Genomic DNA, 21,523 nt, shown 5'->3' with positions numbered 1-21,523 from the left:
TCAATGTGATGTAATCCACAAACCAGGTGTTGAACACACAAATGCTGACACGCTTAGTTGGAACACTGGGGCCTTTCGAGTCTCTGGGTTTGACCTGAAAGATCTGAAGAGAGTGCGGGCAAGTGATAAAGTGTGTCCGGTGTATTGCAACTAGACACACTCTGTCATACAAGATGGGATATTGTGTAGATCAACCAAGTGTGAGCTATGTGTTGTAGTTGCGGCAGCTTTGTGGACAGAAGAATTATTGCAAGCAAAAGAACATATCTTATCAGGTCATGTGGATAAGAGAATAATGAATAGGAGAGTAGCAAAAAGACATCCTGATGTTCAACAGTATGTCAAGAACTGTATTCCGCTTGCACAATGTGCTGATTTATGCCATCAAAAGATACAATTACAAAGACTACCAGAATCCGTTTAACCACTTCAAGTGACAAGAGTCGATATTTTTGGAGCGCTTCAGAGGATTCAGTTGGGTAACAAGCGTGTATTAACAATTATCGATCACTTCTCCAGGTATTTACTAATAGTAGCAATATCGGTAACTCATTGGACACCTAAATTGGGAGCACTGCAAACGGTTATTATGGACCAAAAAACGAATTTCATGTCTGATCTCTTTAAGCCTTTGTGTCGCACACTGAAAGTTATGAAATAATTTACGAGTCCATTACACCCATGGGCAAATGGTTGCACCGAACGGGTTCATAGGACTATATCGAAGATGCTAAGCCATTATGTCACTTCTCAACAACTAGACTGGGATATATATTTAGATATTGTGGTGACTTCCTACATTACAAAAATTCATAGAAGACCAGGATTATCGCCTTAGGACATTGTATATGGACGTGTAATGCCATGTCTGTCTGATGTGATTCAACAAATGTTGGGGAAAGAAGGAGAACACGTTAAGGTATTTGTAAAAACTCTAAAGGAAGTCTAGCAAAAGATTAAATGTGTCAACACAAAAGCGCTATAATGTCAAGAGCGTGTGCGATTAAGTAAGAGGAATTTACCACAATGTAGGGCAATGGGTATTACTTTCTGACCCTTACTCTCTGAAGAGTAAGACAAAAAAGTTTTTGACGAAGTTTCAGGGCTCTTAGCAGGTGGCTGGGATGACGTCACCTGTAAATGTGAAGTTACAATTACCAGGACGAACGTCAATAGTTAATACTAGTAGACTTAAACCTTTTAAAGGTGTCATAGACACCTTTGCTCAATCAGAAGTGCCATGTACTGGAATTAAGAAGCAAAAGAGTAAATAAATGCCGCAGAAGATACCACACAGGTTGAGGTCAAGGAATACTTAGTCGAAGATATAGAGATACATGGGTAATAGTAGCAATTTTTCTTTATTGTCGGTAGATTCATGTAGTGTACTTAGGAATATAAATTTTTTGGTTGTATTCCCTGTTTTTTCTAAGAAGGGAGAACTTACATGTACATTATTTCCTTTGGGTGATGGCGAGGATGATGCTTAGATGGGGTCTTATTTACTGATGAATTAACTTCTCGTTTACTGAAGTATTACTTGTATCTAAACAACGGGAAATGCACGTAGTTCTATCGGTAGAAGATCTTGGTAAGTGTATTAATGGTTCAAACGGATAAGCGGTCGTGTGAAGTACAACTATTTTTGGAGAGTCTGATTGCACTAGAGTGTAAGAAGATTGTTATGAAGCCACGAACACTGTTTCAGTAAGTCGTAAATCACTGGATTTAGTCTGCGTGCAAGTCACAAAATACTACAAAAACTTTTTTTTACAGGAATGAAAAGAGTAGCATTGCAGCTTAGTGCTTCAGTCATTATTAGTGTACAATCAACACTGTATTGATCAGAAGGTCCCTTCAGTATTTTACCTTTTCAGAATATTTACTTTCTAAATCATACACTAGGTGCTACGGTACTACTGGCCTTAGATAAATTAACTGATGCAGAAAATGGGCAAGTTTCTGTCAGTAAAATATTAAAATATATTCAGGAATCTCACTATGAATGAAAGCAGAAAACGACTACCGCCAGTAGTGTAATCACAGTACTAGCAGGTATTTGTGCAGTTTATCTTTTCCTAAGACGTAAAATAATAAAAGTAAAGTAAAAACTCACACACGAGATCCCTCTGGAATGGATAGTACCTGAAAGAAAAACAGAAATTGTAGCAGAAGTGAAGTTGGTAAAGGATTTCTTAAAAACAGTAAGTTTCTTATATAAAACGTTAAGATATTCTTCGTTTTTCCTAAAATTGAGGACGAATTTTTTTAGACAAAAGAGGTAAGTTGGACCCCAACTTTATACAAGTCAACAAACACTCAAAATGTTAAAAGTCCCAGAGCGACGCTATCTCGCTTGCGTTATGGCAGTGCCACAGGTGGCGGACGTGAAGAACATTTCACCAGCGAGAGCGGACGAGGGAAAAACACAAAATAGGTGATCCTGTCGAACCAGACACCGGACCTCAGCCAGCGGCGTAGGTTGCCTTAGACGGGCCCTGCATCAAAATTTGTCGTGGGGCCTTTTTACCCGACTGTGGCGAAACCCAGATGGAGGGTAACGATTTTTCACAAAATAAATAAAAGCTCATTTTGAATAAAGTAAACATTTGTTCATTAAGTATGTTGCATAGTTAAGGAATTATTTAGAATTAATGCTCCTAGAAGCCAAGCTAGCCAAACAATTCAAATATATACTTTTCTCACCTTTTTTATGGCAAACGTATTTATCAAATCGTCCATAGCTGAAGACGATTTTAGTTTTTCGAGATGTTCTGCCTCTGTACACAGCACTGACATGTCTGAAAGCCGTTCTTGGCTCATAGAAGTCCTAAGATAGTTTTTAATCAGTTTTAATTTCAAAAAGCGTCTTTCAGCTGTTACTGTTGTTCCAGGAAGGCTCAAAAATAGGAAACATACTGTTGTTACCTCCAGAAAACTGGATGCAAGGCTACTGATTTTAATCAGTAATAACTCAACGCTCAACAAAGCGATAATAACAACAGTAAAACATACACAGCGTAACTGATATTGCAGCGCAACACAAATAATCACTGCATAGATTGGCTGATGTTTCAAAGCAGCACGAAAGGTTCCAAGCATCACGGGCGAGACCCCTTCAGAAGATAGGGGGTCGTCAAAATGGTGGAGTACAGGGCTTAATTTGGGCCGGAACACGCCAGAACGGCGTTTCGGCACCTCCGAGGGAAGAACTGGAACCGAGTCGACCAAGTACGCACCGGAGATTGAAAGTAGTATAGTTATTTTAAAATGTAATGTAAAATAGAATTTGCCGGTCCGCAGACAACGGTGAACTAGCAGTGATTGGCCAATGTGTTACGAAAGACGGTTAGCGATTTGTTTGCAAAAAACATCTGTCGGATATCAATTTGCAATATCTGCAAACCTGCAATGTACGTTGACTGACGGCTCTGTATTTCTGCTCTTCCCATTTGTAATCCTCTGTGATCTTGGTGTATATCAAGAGATATTTCTGTTCGTTCATGTTACACTTTCGCAAAGTGTTACTTATGTACAGCCATGCTCAAAAGTATCCGAACGACCTGAATTGCATTTCGCATGATTATCATGCAATCCACATAACGCAGCTGTCTAGCAGGTCCTCTAATCGCTGCTTGGTACAGTCGTTTGACTATTGAAAATGGTTCCAACAAGTCACCACTAGAAAACACTGTTCTGTATCTCAATAACTCAAGATGTAAAGTAATACCACGATATTACAAATATCAGGGAACACCTTATCACAGGTAAGACTGTCCTTAAGGCTTGTAAGCTCACATTTATTGGAATAAATGACATACCTGAAATGTTACCGCTCTCATTATTACGTCAGATAGGTAATGCACGTAGTACGTTCGTCGTATTCATGATTTCCTCTTCAAAGTAACATACCATACTTCTTACTTAACACAAAATATCATTAAAATTTAAGTTATCACGAGCATATGTATGAACTTCAAATGACACGACGAACCGTCACGTTCTCCATATGAATTCAAACCCAAGTCATGCAGTCTAAGCAAAGATTTCGTGACTGAAGGAAACTAACAGTCATTCCTGACTAGGCATACAGAGTGATATACCTCGATTTTAGACAGTATCAGTTAACAAATATCAACTTTAAATTACATACCGTAAACATTTTTAGCGGACGGGAATTGCTACCCAGCTTCTGTTGTCCCTGTTAACGAACTACAAGGATGTTACATATTGCTTCTTCACAAGTAACTTACTTAAAATGCCGTGAGGTAAAGCTTTGTGTTGGACAGGGATTCGAACCCAGAACCTAATCTGATTGTTATCGAAGCACAATCAACTGTGACATATCGGATTTTCTCGGCAGTAGCTAGATGTTTTAACTGAAATGACGAGACGAAACATTATTCCTTCCCAGGACTCCAACCCGGCACCTATCGCTGTTATATTCTAGAGAAAACGAACATTAAATATGGGTTTGTTACACCAGCAGCGACATGTGAGCATGTTTGAACTAGAAATAATATGACGAAGAGTTCACTGCTGACTGGGAATCGAACCCCACACATATCGTTGTTGACTACACACAAGGAGACGTCACCTACCGAATATTCTCCTCCATCGTCTCGGAATAACATCTTTGAACTTACAGTGATCTCACAAATAGTTCTCTGTCTCACTGGAAGTCATAAACGTCAGATATCGTTAGTGTTGACAACGAATGAAAATGCATTAAAAATCAAAATTATTATCCACCTGGAGATAGGTGTTCTCATGCTAGAGCTTGATAATACATAATTAAAACCTTAGTGCCGGGCCAGAATTCGAACCCATTCACGCGCAATATGTGGAGACGTTGAGGAATCTGCAGTTTTGAACAAACAACAAATTGTAGTCGAGCTGTATTGTCACGATGGGATCAAATTCCGCGTTAAGGGCGGTCTGAGTTGCATTCCCAGTTCAGAACCAATTTTATCAATATACAGAAGCTCAAATAAAAGATGTAATAAGTGTCCTGTGACCCTACATACCGTTTGTTTCGTCACTAGAAATAAATAACTAGTACAAGAAAGGTTAATGGTGATGGAGTTTCTACATGTCGCCACTCCTGACTTTATTGTGGTTCAACCTAACGTCTAGTTGGTAGAGAAGGAATATCATGTTTAATGTGAATTTCAGACCACAATGCCATTATATCTTCTTGACTTTGCGCAGCCAGAAGAGAATATAATGTGCTTCTCCCTACCAAAAATCACGGGCAGAAGTTGGAATCGAACATAGAGCGTCAATATCCGAACGTAGCATCAGTGCAACTTTTTTTTTTTTTTTCCCCTACAGCCCGTCCTTCCGCTTGCCATTTGTGCCTTCTTCGGCCAGCTTCTGTGCTATGTTTGTTCCATAAGAGATAGTTGACTGACGAAGGAAATGTATACAAGTAAACAAAATCCCTTCTTTTGGGGTGGTGGAAAGAAAATAGGCCCGCTACATTCTTCCGTCATTGTGCGGGAGCGATTCTTATTGGAGAGCCAGGCATACTTCATCCTGCTGGCGTCTCATGTTTGCGTCAGCAACCTAATTGTGCAACTACACGAGGACAAAGAGCAAACGAAATAGCCACCTTGTTGGTGAAAAATGAATGAGAAACTTAATAAATAATTTCATAAAGAGAAAAAAGGAATCCTGAGATTGAACAAAATATCGTTTGATCGTTCTTCAACTCTGGCGCTATGACAATGTTCAGTTCAAGAAATTTGCGTAATTTTCTTTGTATTTCTTTTGTCGTTCGAGCTTTCGATGTTCTGACATCAGGTACATCCAATAATCTGCTTTACTCTTTGTCATAGCCGTTGAGATGTAATGGACTGTCAGTCCTTAGAGCCAGTTAGCTGACCTTATTTTAGTGTTAGGATATGGCACGTCATCAGGCAGAAGGACGTGTGTCTGTGTAATGGTGTTAGGTGACGTGTGGAGCACGTGTGCTAGTTTTTGCCCGAAGAGATTCCACACGTCTTTCACATCGTCACAGACGAAGCGATGTTCGTCAGTGACGATGACAGTGCAGCTGGAACAGTTTGGTGTACGTTCCAGATGTATCGCGTGCAATTTGGAGTTGGTGGGGATTTTTCTATTGACTGCGAGGTACCACGTTGATCGCATATTGGATGGTAGATGGGGGTCAGATGTGTTTTCCCATATGTTTTTCCAATCATAATGTCGAAACTTGTTTTCTATTCGATTGCGCAGTTTTCCCTCCAGCAAGGTGTTGTAAACCTCCTTAACCTGATATACGTCCTTCTCCGGTATTCTATGGCGTACATAGCTGTATTCCACAAGAAAATGTTTATAGTGGTACAGCTCGTCAGAGATGTGATGCACATCGATTGGTGGATCTCTGCTGACTGGAGTGATTTCACGTAAGAAATCAGCCACTAAGGTCCGAGGTGATCGTTGCCACTGTTTATAAGTTTTGCTAACGTATAGCACTTGCGCTTTAAGGTAGATGTCTGTCAGATGTAGCCCGCCATTGCGTGTCGGTAGCGTAAAGGTATCATATGAAACCTTAAATATCTGACCTCTGCTGACAAAATAACCAAGCGCTGCTTGCATTTGGTGTGCTATGGTTCGTGGCAGAGGCAGCACTTGAGCAACATAGTTGACTTTGGAAGTTATATATGTATTGGCTAGTTGCACTTTTTGTATTGCATTTAAATTACGCAAGCTGTGTTGTTGTATGCTTGCCATTAATGTGGCAAGTAATTTCCTATAATTGAGAGCGGCCGTGCGGCGGATATTACTCGTATATTCTATTCCAAGGCATTTTATTTTTTCCACAGTGTTGATAGGTCCAGCGGCTCTGATCTCTATACCCCGACCAAGATTCATAATACCAGATTTATTGCGGTTGAGTTTAGCTCCTGACGCCAGTTCGTAGGTCGCCACAAGTTCAAGTACTGTGTCCACCTCGCTTTCGTCAGTCACAAGTACCCCTACATCGTCCGCGTAGGCTTTACATATGATCTTCTGTCCGTGTATATGTAGTCCACGGAGTTGCCGAGTCAGGGATACTAAGAGAGGTTCAAGCGCAATCGCGAAAAGCGTTATGGACATGGGGCAACCTTGTCTTACCGAACTCTGAATATTGATCGGGCGACTGAGTTGTCCGTTGACACTGATTCTTGACGTCCTATTCGTCAGTATGTTTTTCACGGGGCTATAATTTTCTGTGGGAAGTGCATGGATGTCATACACCGGAAAAGGTGCGAATGATTAACTTTATCAAAAGCTTTTTCAAAGTCAAGCGACATCAGAGCACAGCGAATGTTGCAGGCTTCCGATATCGCTATAATGTCTCTGTAGTCGCATAAAGTCTGAAATATCGTTCTATCCTTTCCCACACTTGTCTGGTAAGCTCCTGTCACTGTACGAATAACTGAATTGAACCTTTGCATCATGATACGGGCGAAGATTTTATAATCACTATTGAGAAGTGTTATGGGTCGAAGATTCTCCACGGTTTTGCCTCCTGGTGTTTTGGGGACTAAGACCACTGTACATTCACAAAATTCCTTCGGAAGGTCAGTGTCGGGATTTATTATTTCATTGCAGACGAGTGTCAATTTAGTAATTATCTGTTCGCGAAAAGTTTGATAAAATTCAGCGGGTAGCCCGTCTGGTCCAGGTGATTTATTCTTTGCGCTCCTCGAGATGGCATCTTCGACGTCTTCGTCCGTTATTCTCACTGCGAGCACATCAGCTTCTTCTGGAGTGAGTCGCTCTGTCGTCCTAGCAGTGAGAGCTTGCTGCGCTGTTTCATCTGTCTGTCCATTGGCCATCAATTCACTAAAGTGTCGATGGATCTCGTCTCGTATTGCAGCTTGATCTGTCAAGAGTCTCCCGTCTGAAATTTTGAGTTCCGTCAGAATTTTCCGTTTTTGTCTTTTATTCTCTTGGAGGATGTGGTACATCGATGTTGTCTCTTCTCGTGTACCTTTCTGCAAACGCGTTCGTATTTTACAGCCTTCGAGATGGTGTCTCTGCAGGGTGAGGAATTTTGCTTTTATTCTGTTGATTTGCCCATGATTTGTTATGACTGTAGCATCCCGAACGCACAAGTCTCTCAGACAGCTGAAGTAAAAGTCTAATGTTCGCTTCCGCCAGGCGACTTTTTCACGGGAGTAAGTTTTCATTGTCTTTATTATTGCGGGCTTCGCGCAGTTTAGCCACCAATTCAGCGCGGTACCGTACAAGTGGGACTTCCTTTCACATTCTGCCCAAGTGGTGTGGAAGGCTGCGTGACATCCAGGATCCGATAGATGAGCAACGTTTAGCTTCCACTGACCTCTCGCCCTGTAAGTTCCTTGTTTCTCTAAATTTATCGTACGTATCTACGCGATATGACCAGAGAAAATAGTGGGCCATAGCTCGGACTGCAAAACGTGTCTCCTTAATTTGGATGTTGCGTAAATCCTGTTGATACGACTGGCAGAATGGCTGGTGATATAGGTGAAACCTAGCCTATCACCGTGTTTTAGTTCCCAAGTATCAAACAGATGGAAGTCTCTGACGATGTTCTCTAGCTCCAGAGATTTGTTAAAATAGGGCGTCTGATCTTTGGGACTCAGAACGCAATTAAAGTCACCCGCAAATATTGTTTGTTCAAATCGCACCGCGAAAAGGGGGGCGATGTCCTCCTTGAAAAATTCGGCCCTGCGGCGCTTGTTTCCGGTTCCTGACGGGGCATATATGTTGATAAACCTGGTGTTGTTTATCGTGACAGCGAGACCTCTACTGTTCGGCAGTTTCGCCACGTCTGTAAGTAGGATCCCCTCTTTAGTCATAATCGCTGTACCGAGGCTATTGTCATTGCCAGGATTGATGACGGCGTTGTAGCCAGTGATGTCGACCAAACGGATAGCCGTTACTTCTTGCAGCATTAAGATGTCAACATCAGCGGCGTACAGAAAACCTTGGAGATTCCTCAGATTGAGGGTGCTGCTAATTTTATTTATATTCAAGGTCGCAATTCTGCACGCATGCAAGGACGTCATGTCGACTATACCGTGTCAAGTGGGATACTGTTTGCCAGGCGAAGTGGATGTTTGCTCCACTTAGAAGAAGTCGGCATCATCATCTGCAGCACGAGCATCTTCGATGGTGGTTTGTTGCCGGGTGGACACATCTTGTCGACGGTCGAGTGCCGTCCGTCCTGAATGTTGTGGTATGTCATCCATCTCTGCATCATGGCTTTGCTCCTCCATGTCATCCGCCCAATCTCGCGTGCACGTAACTTCCAGCGTGTCCGTTTTTCCCAGCGTGTCCGTTTTTGGTACACGTGGAGGGGCCTTCGGATTAGCTGTGCCATCTGGAATGTGGATTCCTCGGTCGAGTTCAGTGTTCTCATTTCGGGTCTTCTTTTTTGTTGTTCGATCTTCCAGAGGAGTTGCCTGTGTCGTCTCCGCCAGTTCTTGGCCTATCTGTTTCACCTTTTCACGCAGGATTGGCGCGATTTCTGCTGCTCCTTGACGGGCTATTCGGCGTTTCTTCCGTTTCTTTGGTGAAACAGTTGTAGGCTGCTGGTCATTATCCTCCGACGTTGCAACCGTGTCCTCTTTGTGTTGCCCGACTTCTTCGAGTGGTTGACACATGCCTTCTTCTGCCGTCTTAGTCTGGTCTGGTTCTGTCAGTTTCGTCGTCTTGTGAGCGTGCTGGACCTGTAGCTTCTGTGCTGCTGGTATCCATGGCTTCGTTACCATCGGGAACGTAGACATACGCAACTACCGCCCGGTCGAAACACATGTCTGGGGCGACGTCACCGCGGAATGCGGCGGCGTACGTCACGGGTAGCATGGCCATCTGACTAGGCGGGTCTCGCTCCCCAGTCGGCAGTTGCGTCACGCGCCGTTGAACACACTGCGCGCGGACGTGTTGGGTCGAACCACGACCCGAGCAGGTGCTCGGCTGGCCATCGTAAATGACGATAGCTCGGTATCCACCAATCCAGAGATACGATGGGATATGTTTCAGCATGTCAATCTTAACTTGCCTGACTCCATTTAATACTGGATACTTGTGCAAGCTAGACCATTTTTCGGCGACATTGCTGATAATGGCGCCATACTCTCTCAGTTTGTTGTTAATTTCCTCGGGCGTTATTTCAAAGGGGAGCTCAAAGATTCGAACGGTTCTTATCCCTTCCGGCACGCGAAACCGTGACCTATGTGTCCGTCTGAATGTTTGAATTTTGCCACCCCACCACATGCTTCTACAATTTGGTCGCACTTGTCAGAACTGGATAACTTAAGGAACATAGTCAGACTGACAATCGACAGGTGAGTTCCAATCAATTCATCCACTTTGATCTGAAAAGTTTATTCGATAAATGCCTCAACTTCGTAAGATTTCGGTCGTGCGTAGTTAGGATCGAAAGTCAACTTCAAAGTATCTCGTCGCGGTGTCTGCTCCATTGTGTCATATTAGAAATGTGATCGTGTACTATAACTAACGCAGAAAGCGCACACTCACCACAGAGCCCCGCCGGCTCGCAGCGACAATATAAACACCGCAACAGCCGCTCCGCACGTCTGCACCGCACGGCCGCCGCCGGAAGAATGCAACTGACCACCAAACCCTCTTACCTTCCACTCTCTTTTATGGCTCTGAGCACTATGGGACTCAACTGCTGTGGTCATAAGTCCCCTAGAACTTAGAACTACTTAAACCTAACTAACCTAAGGACATCACACACAGCCATGCCCGAGGCAGGATTCGAACCTGCGACCGTAGCGGTCGTGCGGTTCCAGACTGTAGCGCCTTTAACCGCTCGGCCACTCCGGCCGGCCACTCTCTTTTATATTATAACACCGTTGCGGCACACTCGATGAGAATTACGACACACAGGCCCCCTGTAGTGGTTTGCAGCATATTCGATACTTCATTTACTTTGTTGACCGAATCGCTATGAACTAGCTGCCTCGGCTACCCAGTGCATACATTCGACTCTATTTTGAAATCACCGAAATAAAATAACGTAACTGCCACCTAGATAGAACTGCCAACAGTGTAGGATGCAAATTTTTAAATAGGAAGTGTTCCTTTCCATCCGAGAACAGTCAGAAAAGTATTTTCTACGTTATCTGTAGTCTGGTAGTGGCATTTTATTCTTCTCCAAACCTTGTTTGACAGCTTTAACTCAGAACAAGTTTTCTACATGCATGTAATCAATAAACTGCATGTGCACTGTCAGACTGTTATAGATAACGTAAGGGAATTCGCATATATCATTGATGATTAATTTCTCTCTCATGTTTAGTATTGTTTTAACAACACTAAAAGGAACCTTACGAAAATTGTGCAGTGTATTATAAGAAATGAAATAAAACTACCAACGATAACCTTACGACGAAAGTCTGTTTTGGTCAAACTGAGTATCTGTACACAATCGTGCCTCTATCGGCACAAATTAGTAAAATACTACTCACTAAGATTTCGATTGGGTTGAAAACCGTAAACTTACAATCTTCTGTTACACCCCAAGCGCTAATAACTCAGATTATTCAATGGAAATGACAAGAAAAATCAAGTGAACTTTGAGGCTTAATTCCGTACACACCAGGAAGTAACTCGTCGATCGCAGAGTTGCCAAACATACCCTGCCTTGTTGCCAAATCTCAGTTACAGTACCAGCACGAAGAAGACGAACCGATGTGATCCTACAGTGGGCTGGGAAGTGACCATAGCTTGCGTCTCAAACACGCGGCTACTACGGCCTGGAATACATAATGCGTCTGATTCGCATGTCCGTAACTAGGTTTACGGTCTGCACCGTAGTTACTAATAATACTCAGCACTGACTGCAAACTAAGCATCACAAATCAGTAACTTTCATAGTTGTTTTTATATTTCTTTCGTAACTGTACTCAAAACTAAGAAACTCATTCACGGACGTTTTCGTGCCCCGCCGATAGTCGAGTATAACAAACAAATAAAAATAAAAAGAGAATGCGTGTGTAGGTGTGTGTGTGTGTGTGTGTGTGAGAGAGAGAGAGAGAGAGAGAGAGAGAGAGAGAGAGAGAGAGAGAGAGAGAGAGAGATAGAGCGGGGGGAGGGGGGGGGGAGGGAGGGAGGGAGAGAGATAAAAATAAAAAAGAATAAGAGAGAGGATAAAAAATTGTTGTAAAGAAATTGAATACTGGCATGTAAAGAAACCTTTCATTAAAATGACAAATTCCACATCATTACGAAATGTTGTATTCATGATCTATGGAACAAGTATTAATCTAATCTAATCTAAGCATATCATATTGCTGACTAACCGTGAAGAGCCATGAATTAGCGAAATTTTCTCCAATATCAGTAACCAAATCTAAACTTGAAAATAAAAGACAACAGTTTCTGTAATAAACCGGGACTCCTATCAAGAATCAAGACCCTTTCGTCCCTGTTAACTAACCACGAAAGATGTCTGATCCCCATTCAGAAGTAACATAGCGTGCATGCATTTAAAGATGAAGCGCATGATGTGAAGTTCTGTGACGGAGATACGAACCCAACACATAATCGGATTGTTAACTAAGTCAAATCAAATGTTATGTATCGGTTTGTCTTACCAGCTGCTAGGTGTTTGTTTCTAAAATAAGGATACAAATTTTTGTGCCTGAGCGACAATCGAACCGCACTCTTATCGTCCTTTTTTATCGTCCACGAATACAGCTTAAGTATCAAGTGCTGACTCACCAACAGTAAGTTGTGCGCGTTTGACCAGAAATTGTTGGCAACACGTGTACAGACATTAAAAATGCGCGTTAATTTTCACTAGCAGGCCGGTGTGCACGTAATAGGGCTTGAAATGAAATTATGAATATTTTTGTACTGGATCAGGATTCGGACCCACATACTGACCTTTAGAGGAGACCTAGAGAAGATTGCAGTCTTGGGAAAAGGAACGAAATGATTGAGCTATACTGTTCCGAGAGATTCAGATCCTCGAAAGAGGAGATACGAATTCGAATCACAGTCCAGCACCAAATTTTTCAACGTCTCTAGTTCAATCAAGTACAAGTAAAATGGGAGCCTTGATGCTTTAAATGGCTATCGGTTCATCAAATAAAATAAAATTTTCTAATGTAAGTTTGTTGGCAACAGTATTTCTGATTACCATGACCTCCACCTATGTCGTTTCCCAACGTAAACCGGCTCTGCCCAGTTGGTAATGAAGGAATGTTAAGTTTAATGCGGATTCTGGATTATAACGTCTTTCTCTTGAGGTTACCAGAGGTAAAGTAAATCTGTTTGTGCCTCTTAAAAGTAAATTCCTGAGCCAACGCATTGCACTTGTGATAGTTCGTTCCACCAGACCATTGTGGCCACATTTCCCAGCCTCCGGAGTGTGCTGTAATGGATGATGTGCTTAACTTACAAAATTAGTCACGGTGGAAAAAATGCGAGTCTATTAAATGGTTAAGTAGAAGCAAGCTTCTGACGTGGAGATTACGCTATTCTCATGTCAGCAGGATGTAAAGACTCTTCTAGGCATCATAGCTTCGATGTGAAGCCATTTTGAAATTTTCACTAATTCAGCAAATTTCTTAGTTCGAGAAAATCCACTATGAAGTGTGAAGTTACCGGATAATTCGATTATTACCGTCATTATTACTATCATTTTCTTCATACCGCAGCTGCAACATGTGCTTGAAGATCATTTAACGGCTTTTGGTCATTATAGAAGTAGTTGCCCAAGAACAGGTTTTTTCCTGTTTACGGAATCCTATTCATGTTAATATCAAACATCAGCAATTACACGTAGATCATATTAAAAGTAAAGTAATTGATGAAGACGTTATTTGATAACAAAAACGCGCTGCCTTTCTTCATTTACTTGCATCTAAAAATGGCTGTCGAATACTGCGAAACCAAAAGCCAAGGGATCTTACTGCCTTCCGATATACGTCGCTGTAAGTTCTTCAATATGATTCGGTCGACATGGCCTGTTTCAAGTGGTGTATGACAGAGAATGTTTAAAAAATCAATTGTTTTCCTTTGCAATAAACAGAAGCATTTTCATACTAAGCTATCCAAATTCAAAATTCTCGCAATATTAGTTCAAATTTATTATTCGCTTCTATAATGTAAGAAAGTATTTCACAGTTGCTAAACCCGCATCCGTCTCATTGTCCTTACACTTAGTTGCTGACCATAAATTCTAGCTCAGAGTGACACCAGTTTAAGTAACCTAATGTAGCAAAGTTCTCTTTCTCACCGGAAAATGTGCAATTCACTCATTGGGCTCCGTAAGTACACTGTAACAGTAATTTCTGTGTGTATGCAATGCATACCAATTGTAGAATTTAGTGGTACTCCCTCTTCCACTTCTGTATGCTAAAAAAATGGTTCAAATGGCTCTGAGCACTATGGGACTTAACGTCTGAGGTCATCAGTCCCCTAGAACTTAGAACTACTTAAACCTAACTAACCTAAGGACATCACACACATCCATGCCCTAGGCAGGATTCGAACCTGCGACCGTAGCGGTCGCGCGGTGCCAGACTGTAGCGCCTAGAACCGCTTGGCAACCCGGCCGGCTCTGTATACTACACTCCTGGAAATTGAAGTAAGAACACCGTGAATTCATTGTCCCAGGAAGGGGAAACTTTATTGACACATTCCTGGGGTCAGATACATCACATCATCACACTGACAGAACCACAGGCACATAGACACAGGCAACAGAGCATGCACAATGTCGGCACTAGTACAGTGTATATCCACCTTTCGCAGCAATGCAGGCTGCTATTCTCCCATGGAGACGATCGTAGAGATGCTGGATGTAGTCCTGTGGAACGGCTTGCCATGCCATTTCCACCTGGCGCCTCAGTTGGACCAGCGTTCGTGCTGGACGTGCAGACCGCGTGAGACGACGCTTCATCCAGTCCCAAACATGCTCAATGGGGGACAGATCCGGAGATCTTGCTGGCCAGGGTAGTTGACTTACACCTTCTAGAGCACGTTGGGTGGCACGGGATACATGCGGACGTGCATTGTCCTGTTGGAACAGCAAGCTGCCTTGCCGGTCTAGGAATGGTAGAACGATGGGTTCGATGACGGTTTGGATGTACCGTGCACTATTCAGTGCCCCCTCGACGATCACCAGTGGTGTACGGCCAGTGTAGGAGATCGCTCCCCACACCATGATGCCGGGTGTTGGCCCTGTGTGCCTCGGTCGTATGCAGTCCTGATTGTGGCGCTCACCTGCACGGCGCCAAACACGCATACGACCATCATTGGCACCAAGGCAGAAGCGACTCTCATCGCTGAAGACGACACGTCTTCATTCGTCCCTCCATTCACGCCTGTCGCGACACCACTGGAGGCGGGCTGCACGATGTTGGGGCGTGAGCGGAAGACGGCCTAACGGTGTGCGGGAAAGTAGCCCAGCTTCATGGAGACGGTTGCGAATGGTCCTCGCCGATACCCCAGGAGCAACAGTGTCCCTAATTTGCTGGGAAGTGGCGGTGCGGTCCCCTACGGCACTGCGTAGGATCCTACGGTCTTGGCGTGCATCCGTGCGTCGCAGCGGTCCGGTCCCAGGTCGACGGGCACGTGCACCTTCCGCCGACCACTGGCGACAACATCGATGTACTGTGGAGACCTCACGCCCACAATTCGGCGGTACGTCCACCCGGCCTCCCGCATGCCAACTATACGCCCTCGCTCAAAGTCCGTCAACTGCACATACGGTTCACGTCCACGCTGTTGCGGCATGCTACCAGTGTTAAAGACTGCGATGGAGCTCCGTATGCCACGGCAAACTGGCTGACACTGACGGCGGCGGTGCACAAATGCTGCGCAGCTAGCGCCATTCGACGGCCAACACCGCGGTTCCTGGTGTGTCCGCTGTGCCGTGCGTGTGATCATTGCTTGTACAGCCCTCTCGCAGTGTCCAGAGCAAGTATGGTGGGTCTGACACACCGGTGTCAATGTGTTCTTTTTTCCATTTCCAGGAGTGTATATGCCTGACCTAAACGGGCCCTTTATCATTACAGGCCCTGGGTGGTGCAGCACCATATTGACAACAGTAATGTGCTTATACTGAAAACCTCACTGTTCGTTTTATCTGATTCTGTAATCGTTTAAATAAAACAACATGACCTTCCAGTGGGAGACATTTCGTCCCCCTTTTCCTTCTGTGAAATTTGTCAGAAAGCTTTTTGCCTTCCAACCAGCCAAATGCGGCAGAGTACGGACGGTAAACGATTCACAGACCAGGATTTAGTGCCGTTAAGACGATTTCTTTAAACATTAGCGAACGTGAAGGAATTTAGTTTCTCCTAAATCTTGTTATGCAGCAACGTTCACAGATATCTCAAATACGGAAAGCTCTTTATCCAGGTACGAAGGTTGTAAAACAAACTTCCCACAGTTTGTGTGAGGTTGAACTTTTAGTCCAATAGCACTGCGTAAGCATTGTGTCTAAGAGGTATCAAAAGTAGTGTTCCTGTAGCTGTGGGAATCATTGGTTGAAAACGAGTTTAACACTAATGAGTAAAGTACAGCTAAATACTCAAGATTATTATCAACCTAAGTCTGAGTTCATCCACAAACTGAGGCGTATTTATAATATTGAAGCTAGACTGTGTATCCTTGTCTTCCTTGTGTGGGCATTGGAAGGCGTTTATACACACGTATACGAGGGTAATCCCAAAGGTAAGGTCTCCTATGGGACACGCAAGTGCCAACGCAGGCACAAACGAGGGATTCTAAATTTTAATGCCAAACAGAAACCACAGTGTTCGCTGCGTGGTGGCAAGGTGATAAAGAGCAAGGCTAAGGATACGAAGGTATCAGATTCGATCCCTCGTCAGTCCCACTTTTTTATGTGCCATTTTACACTTATTTCCCCTCGGGCAGTGTTTGTTGATGTGGAAAATGACGAGCTGCACTGTGGTCCGAAAGCCACGTTAAGCTGTAGTTTCCCCTATTAACTAGCAAGGTAAGTCAACTCAAAGGTCGGAGGAAAGCAACGGCATTACCACCTCCAACAAGACTGTGCCTATTAAAGGACTTTGGTTTTCAAAACAAACTTCTGACTGATGACTGCTTTACTTTACTATGGGTTCCAAAGTTAATGATCTTCGGGTTATTAAAATTTTTGTATTTTCATGCTGTAGCTTTGATACCAGTAAACGTAAGTAACCGGCCGAGCACTGTCACCGTTCGAGTTGTCAAGGTGGTAGACGACGATGCTTTCGACCCCAGTTACAATCTTGGTCATGGCTATGTTTTCAGTCGAATGCCTCTAATGCCTTGCTGTGTATTTCAAGATATACTTCTATACACTTGGCACGCATCCAGGTTGATATCTGATAAAACTGTATTTAGCAACATGAATGAGATATGTTTTCCGTGCAATATATCGGAAAACACGTCAGTGTAGCGAGATTTCGTTTGTGTGCTGCGCATGGTGCAAGAAATATGTGTGTTTTGCTTGCTTCTGTGATAGGTTTGACCCCACTGGATGCGACCAAGCTCACGAATAGACAGTCAACAATAGGAATTAGGCAATAATACACTTAAAAAGTGTATTTTTGCATTTGTATCCCGATGAAAATAACTGTAAATAGATTATTTGCCTACTTGCTTATTACTCGCCCTTCTCGATGCTTTCCTCAAAAAAAAATAAAAAGAAAGAGAGAGATAGAGAGAGAAAACAGAAATGTATTTCAAATATCAGCTCAGTGACGCCATGTTCGTCTTGTGCTGTAAAGCAAGGTTAGTTGATAGGTAATATCTCGTTGTACTAGCGACATGTATGGCTAAAGGGTTCTTTCTTTTCTCTCTGCAAACAACCAGAACAGAATTCAGTAACAAAGTGGTAAGAACACCTACGCAGTGCGCCAATTAAACACTCAGCCTTTGTTGGTTATTTTGTTAATCGTCTGTAAATGCAGTAAACACCCTTTATTATTGATTTGTTATTACTACCATCGTTATTGTTATTGGTCATCTCACAACAGCTTTCCTATCACTCAATGCTGCCGATGCACGTAACGAATGGATCAGGGTTAATGGAATATGGGATGTTTCGTCACGGAGAATATACACATTTATCTCGGCGTGCTGTGTTCAGGGTAATATCAGAATCTCAGTAAGAGAATGATGCAGGCAATAACACCCAACTATTTCTGTCGACTTCACACCATGACGACAGACAAATTGGCGTCTCACTGCATTTTGATTATAATTCGTTAGCCTTCTTGCGGTCTCGTTTTAATACCTCGTGGGAGCAGGCATAATATTTTGCTTTTTGAACACCGAACAATAACACACAACGATAGTAGATGGAAGGATACAAAGAAACAATCAGACTCATGGGTGTGGATCCGGTTCATCATTAGAAGACTAAACAAGAGGGAAACATTACGAAAGCAATGAATACGCTGGTTAGTATACATTATTTGTATAGATCTGAAGAATAAAAAGCGCAGATCTGCACAGTGTATAGCGTCCCCAGTGCCAAATTTTTATCATGTAGCCGTAAAATAATAATTTCTCTGTGTAGGTTTAGATTGCAAAGAAATAATTTATGACAGAATGATCTAAAGAGACGACAAGATACGCTCTTTTGTTAATTTTTTAGTCGACTTCACTTCTTCTTTTGTCTTGAATGTGTCTAGAGGGACATCTTGCGTGTGCTGACAAATGTAAGCATATTCGTATGAGTTAAGCATATAATATACCGATTTAATATTATTGTGCACTTTCAATTTGTAAGAGGTGATCCCGATTTCATGTCCGCCTTCCTTGAATTAACCTGCATTCAAGTAATTTACAGTTCAACAATCGCAGCGGCCGATGCAGCCAACGACGCCATTACGTGGCGATATTAACTTATGAAAAATTAGCGGAAGCGGAAAACTCGCCCGCTATTAGCATAATATTAATTTTTCTCCACAGCCGCACGAAGTTGCAGAAATACTTAGCTTTAAGATTCTTATTTTCAGTACCATAGCTGAGACCCAGAGCCAGGACTCTGACTACAATACAATGGTTAACGGAGGTAAGAAAAATACTCTCGCGCGTGTGTGGGCCGCAATTGTAAGTAATAACTAAAGCATCATTTGCTTTAAAGTGAACTGACTAGCCGAGGAAATTAATATGAAGAGTTTATTACATTGTTCAACTTAAATATCATTTTTATTAAGGCCCACCACGTAAGTCGGCAACAATCAAAATATAATAAGAACAATAATAATATACATATTAAATTACGACGGCCGACGGACGCGAGAAGTGCCCGCATCTGCTCGTTAGTTTCTGTCTTAATGGGCATAATTTTTAGTTTCTCCTCTTCTGAATTTTCAAATGAATTGATTATTACGTGGTACAGAATAATTAGTTAACTGTGTTTCTTACAGCTTCCATTCGCACCAACATTTTTCTACATTCTCGTACAATTCATGAAATTCTGCTTGTATGATCACAAGACTGCACATGGATGCAATCGATTTCGAGGTGCAAAGTGTTTGTTATCTTACTTTTCGTGACAGGTGGGCAAAGTTGATTTCCAAAGACTTTTTATTGTACAGAAATAATCTTTTATCACAAGGTAACTTGGTAAGTGTTTTATTCGTATATATTTTGTGGGAAACTGTAATCGTGATGGAAGATTACACACCTGAATGTTTGACACAACTAGTAGGAGAAATCCCTGCATATTAACCAAACCCCGCGCTTCCTCTCCGTATCCTCCTATGACACGAGCACGGGATTGTCCTCGCATACCGCTACAGAGCTGTTCCTAGCACAGCTGAGAATTAGCGACATCATCCCAAACACTGTGACAGTGCAATCACTTCTGTGTATGGTACTGAATTGACTCGCTAAATTCGCTTGATATTCCCCTTCCATTTGAATGACTCTTGCTATATAATCCTCATGTAAACTAAGACACTGAGAGACAAAATAGAGTTCTTTGGCTAAAGATGCGTTATGAGGCTGGGCGACCAATACCATGGTGAGAGTGGCGTGCTGGCCGTGCGTAGCCCCGTGTTACCTCTCGTGTCTCGTGTTGCAACGGTTCAAGGAGTCGTCAGTTCTAACCGTGGTAGGTGCCAGCGTGTGCGAGCTCTTTTTGTGTGGTTTATTTTATGGATCTGCGAATTTCCAGAAAAAATTCTGTAACGAAATCAGAAGAAAATCTTTACACATCAAATCCTCTTCGTAGCTCGACTCAGTAAGCTGTGTTAATGGTCATAGATCTCGGCTTTCTGACTGCCAAGCTGCTTCACAATACAAGCGTCTCTGAAGAAATTCGAATCGACCGACAACGATACGAAATTCAATATTGTTCTTCACTTAAGACTCACATGCCAGGGTGGTAAATATGAAAGAAATTAATTGATAAGCAAATCGCAAGCAAATACTTTCAGCTCATAGTGCAATGGTGAAAAACTTACATTGCTGCACAACAGGTAACGCCTCTTTCCGCTGCTGACAAGCAAATTTTGAGTTTCTAGGAATACATAACTTTATTTATGAAATGCCACATTTGCATACCTGTTGAGTATGACAGACACAGACAGACACAGACCCAATCGAAATCTAAGTGAGTAGTATTTTACTAATTCGTGCCGCCAGAGGTACGATTGTGTACAGATACTGTATTGTTAAAACAGACTTTCGTCGTAAGGTTATCGCGGGTAGTTTTATTTCATTTCTTATAATACAATGCACAATTTTCGTAAGGTTTTTTTTAGTGTTGTTAAAACAATACTAAACATGAGAGAGAAATTAATCATCAACGATATATGCGAATTGTCTTACGTTATCTATAACAGTCTGACAATGCACATGCAGTTTATTGATTACATGCACGTAGAACACTTGTTCTGAGTTGTTGTTGTTGTGGTCTTCAGTCCTGAGACTGGTTTGATGCAGCTTTCCATGCTACTCTATCCTGTGCAAGCTGCTTCATCTCCCAGTACCTACTGCAACCTACATCCTTCTGAATCTGCTTAGTGTCTTCACCTCTTGTCTCCCTCTACAATTTTTACCCTCCACTCTGCCCTCCAACACTAAATTGGTGATCGCTTGATGCCTCAGAACATGTCCTACCAACCGATCCCTTCTTCTAGTCAAGTTGTGCCACAAATTCCGTTTCTCCCCAATTCTATTCAATACTTCCTCATTAGTTACGTGATCTACTCATCCAGTCTTCAGCATTCTTCTGTAGCACCACATTTCGAAAGCTTCTATTCTCTTCTTGTCTAAACTATTTATCGTCCATACGAATACTTTCAGAAACGACTTCCTGACACTTAAATCTATACTCGACGTTAACAAACTTCTCTTCTTCGGAAACGCTTTCCTTGCCATTGCCATTCTACATTTTATATCCTCTCTAATTCGACCATCATCAGTTATTTTTCTCCCCAAAAAGCAAAACTCCTTTACTACTTTAAGTGTCTCATTTCCTAATCTAATTCCCTCAGCATCACCCGATTTAATTCGACTACATTCCATTATCCTCGTT

The sequence above is a fragment of the Schistocerca americana genome, chromosome 2, assembly GCF_021461395.2.
Source record: "Schistocerca americana isolate TAMUIC-IGC-003095 chromosome 2, iqSchAmer2.1, whole genome shotgun sequence".
Classification (NCBI taxonomy): Eukaryota; Metazoa; Arthropoda; class Insecta; order Orthoptera; family Acrididae; genus Schistocerca; species Schistocerca americana.
This window is presented reverse-complemented; position numbering follows the sequence as displayed.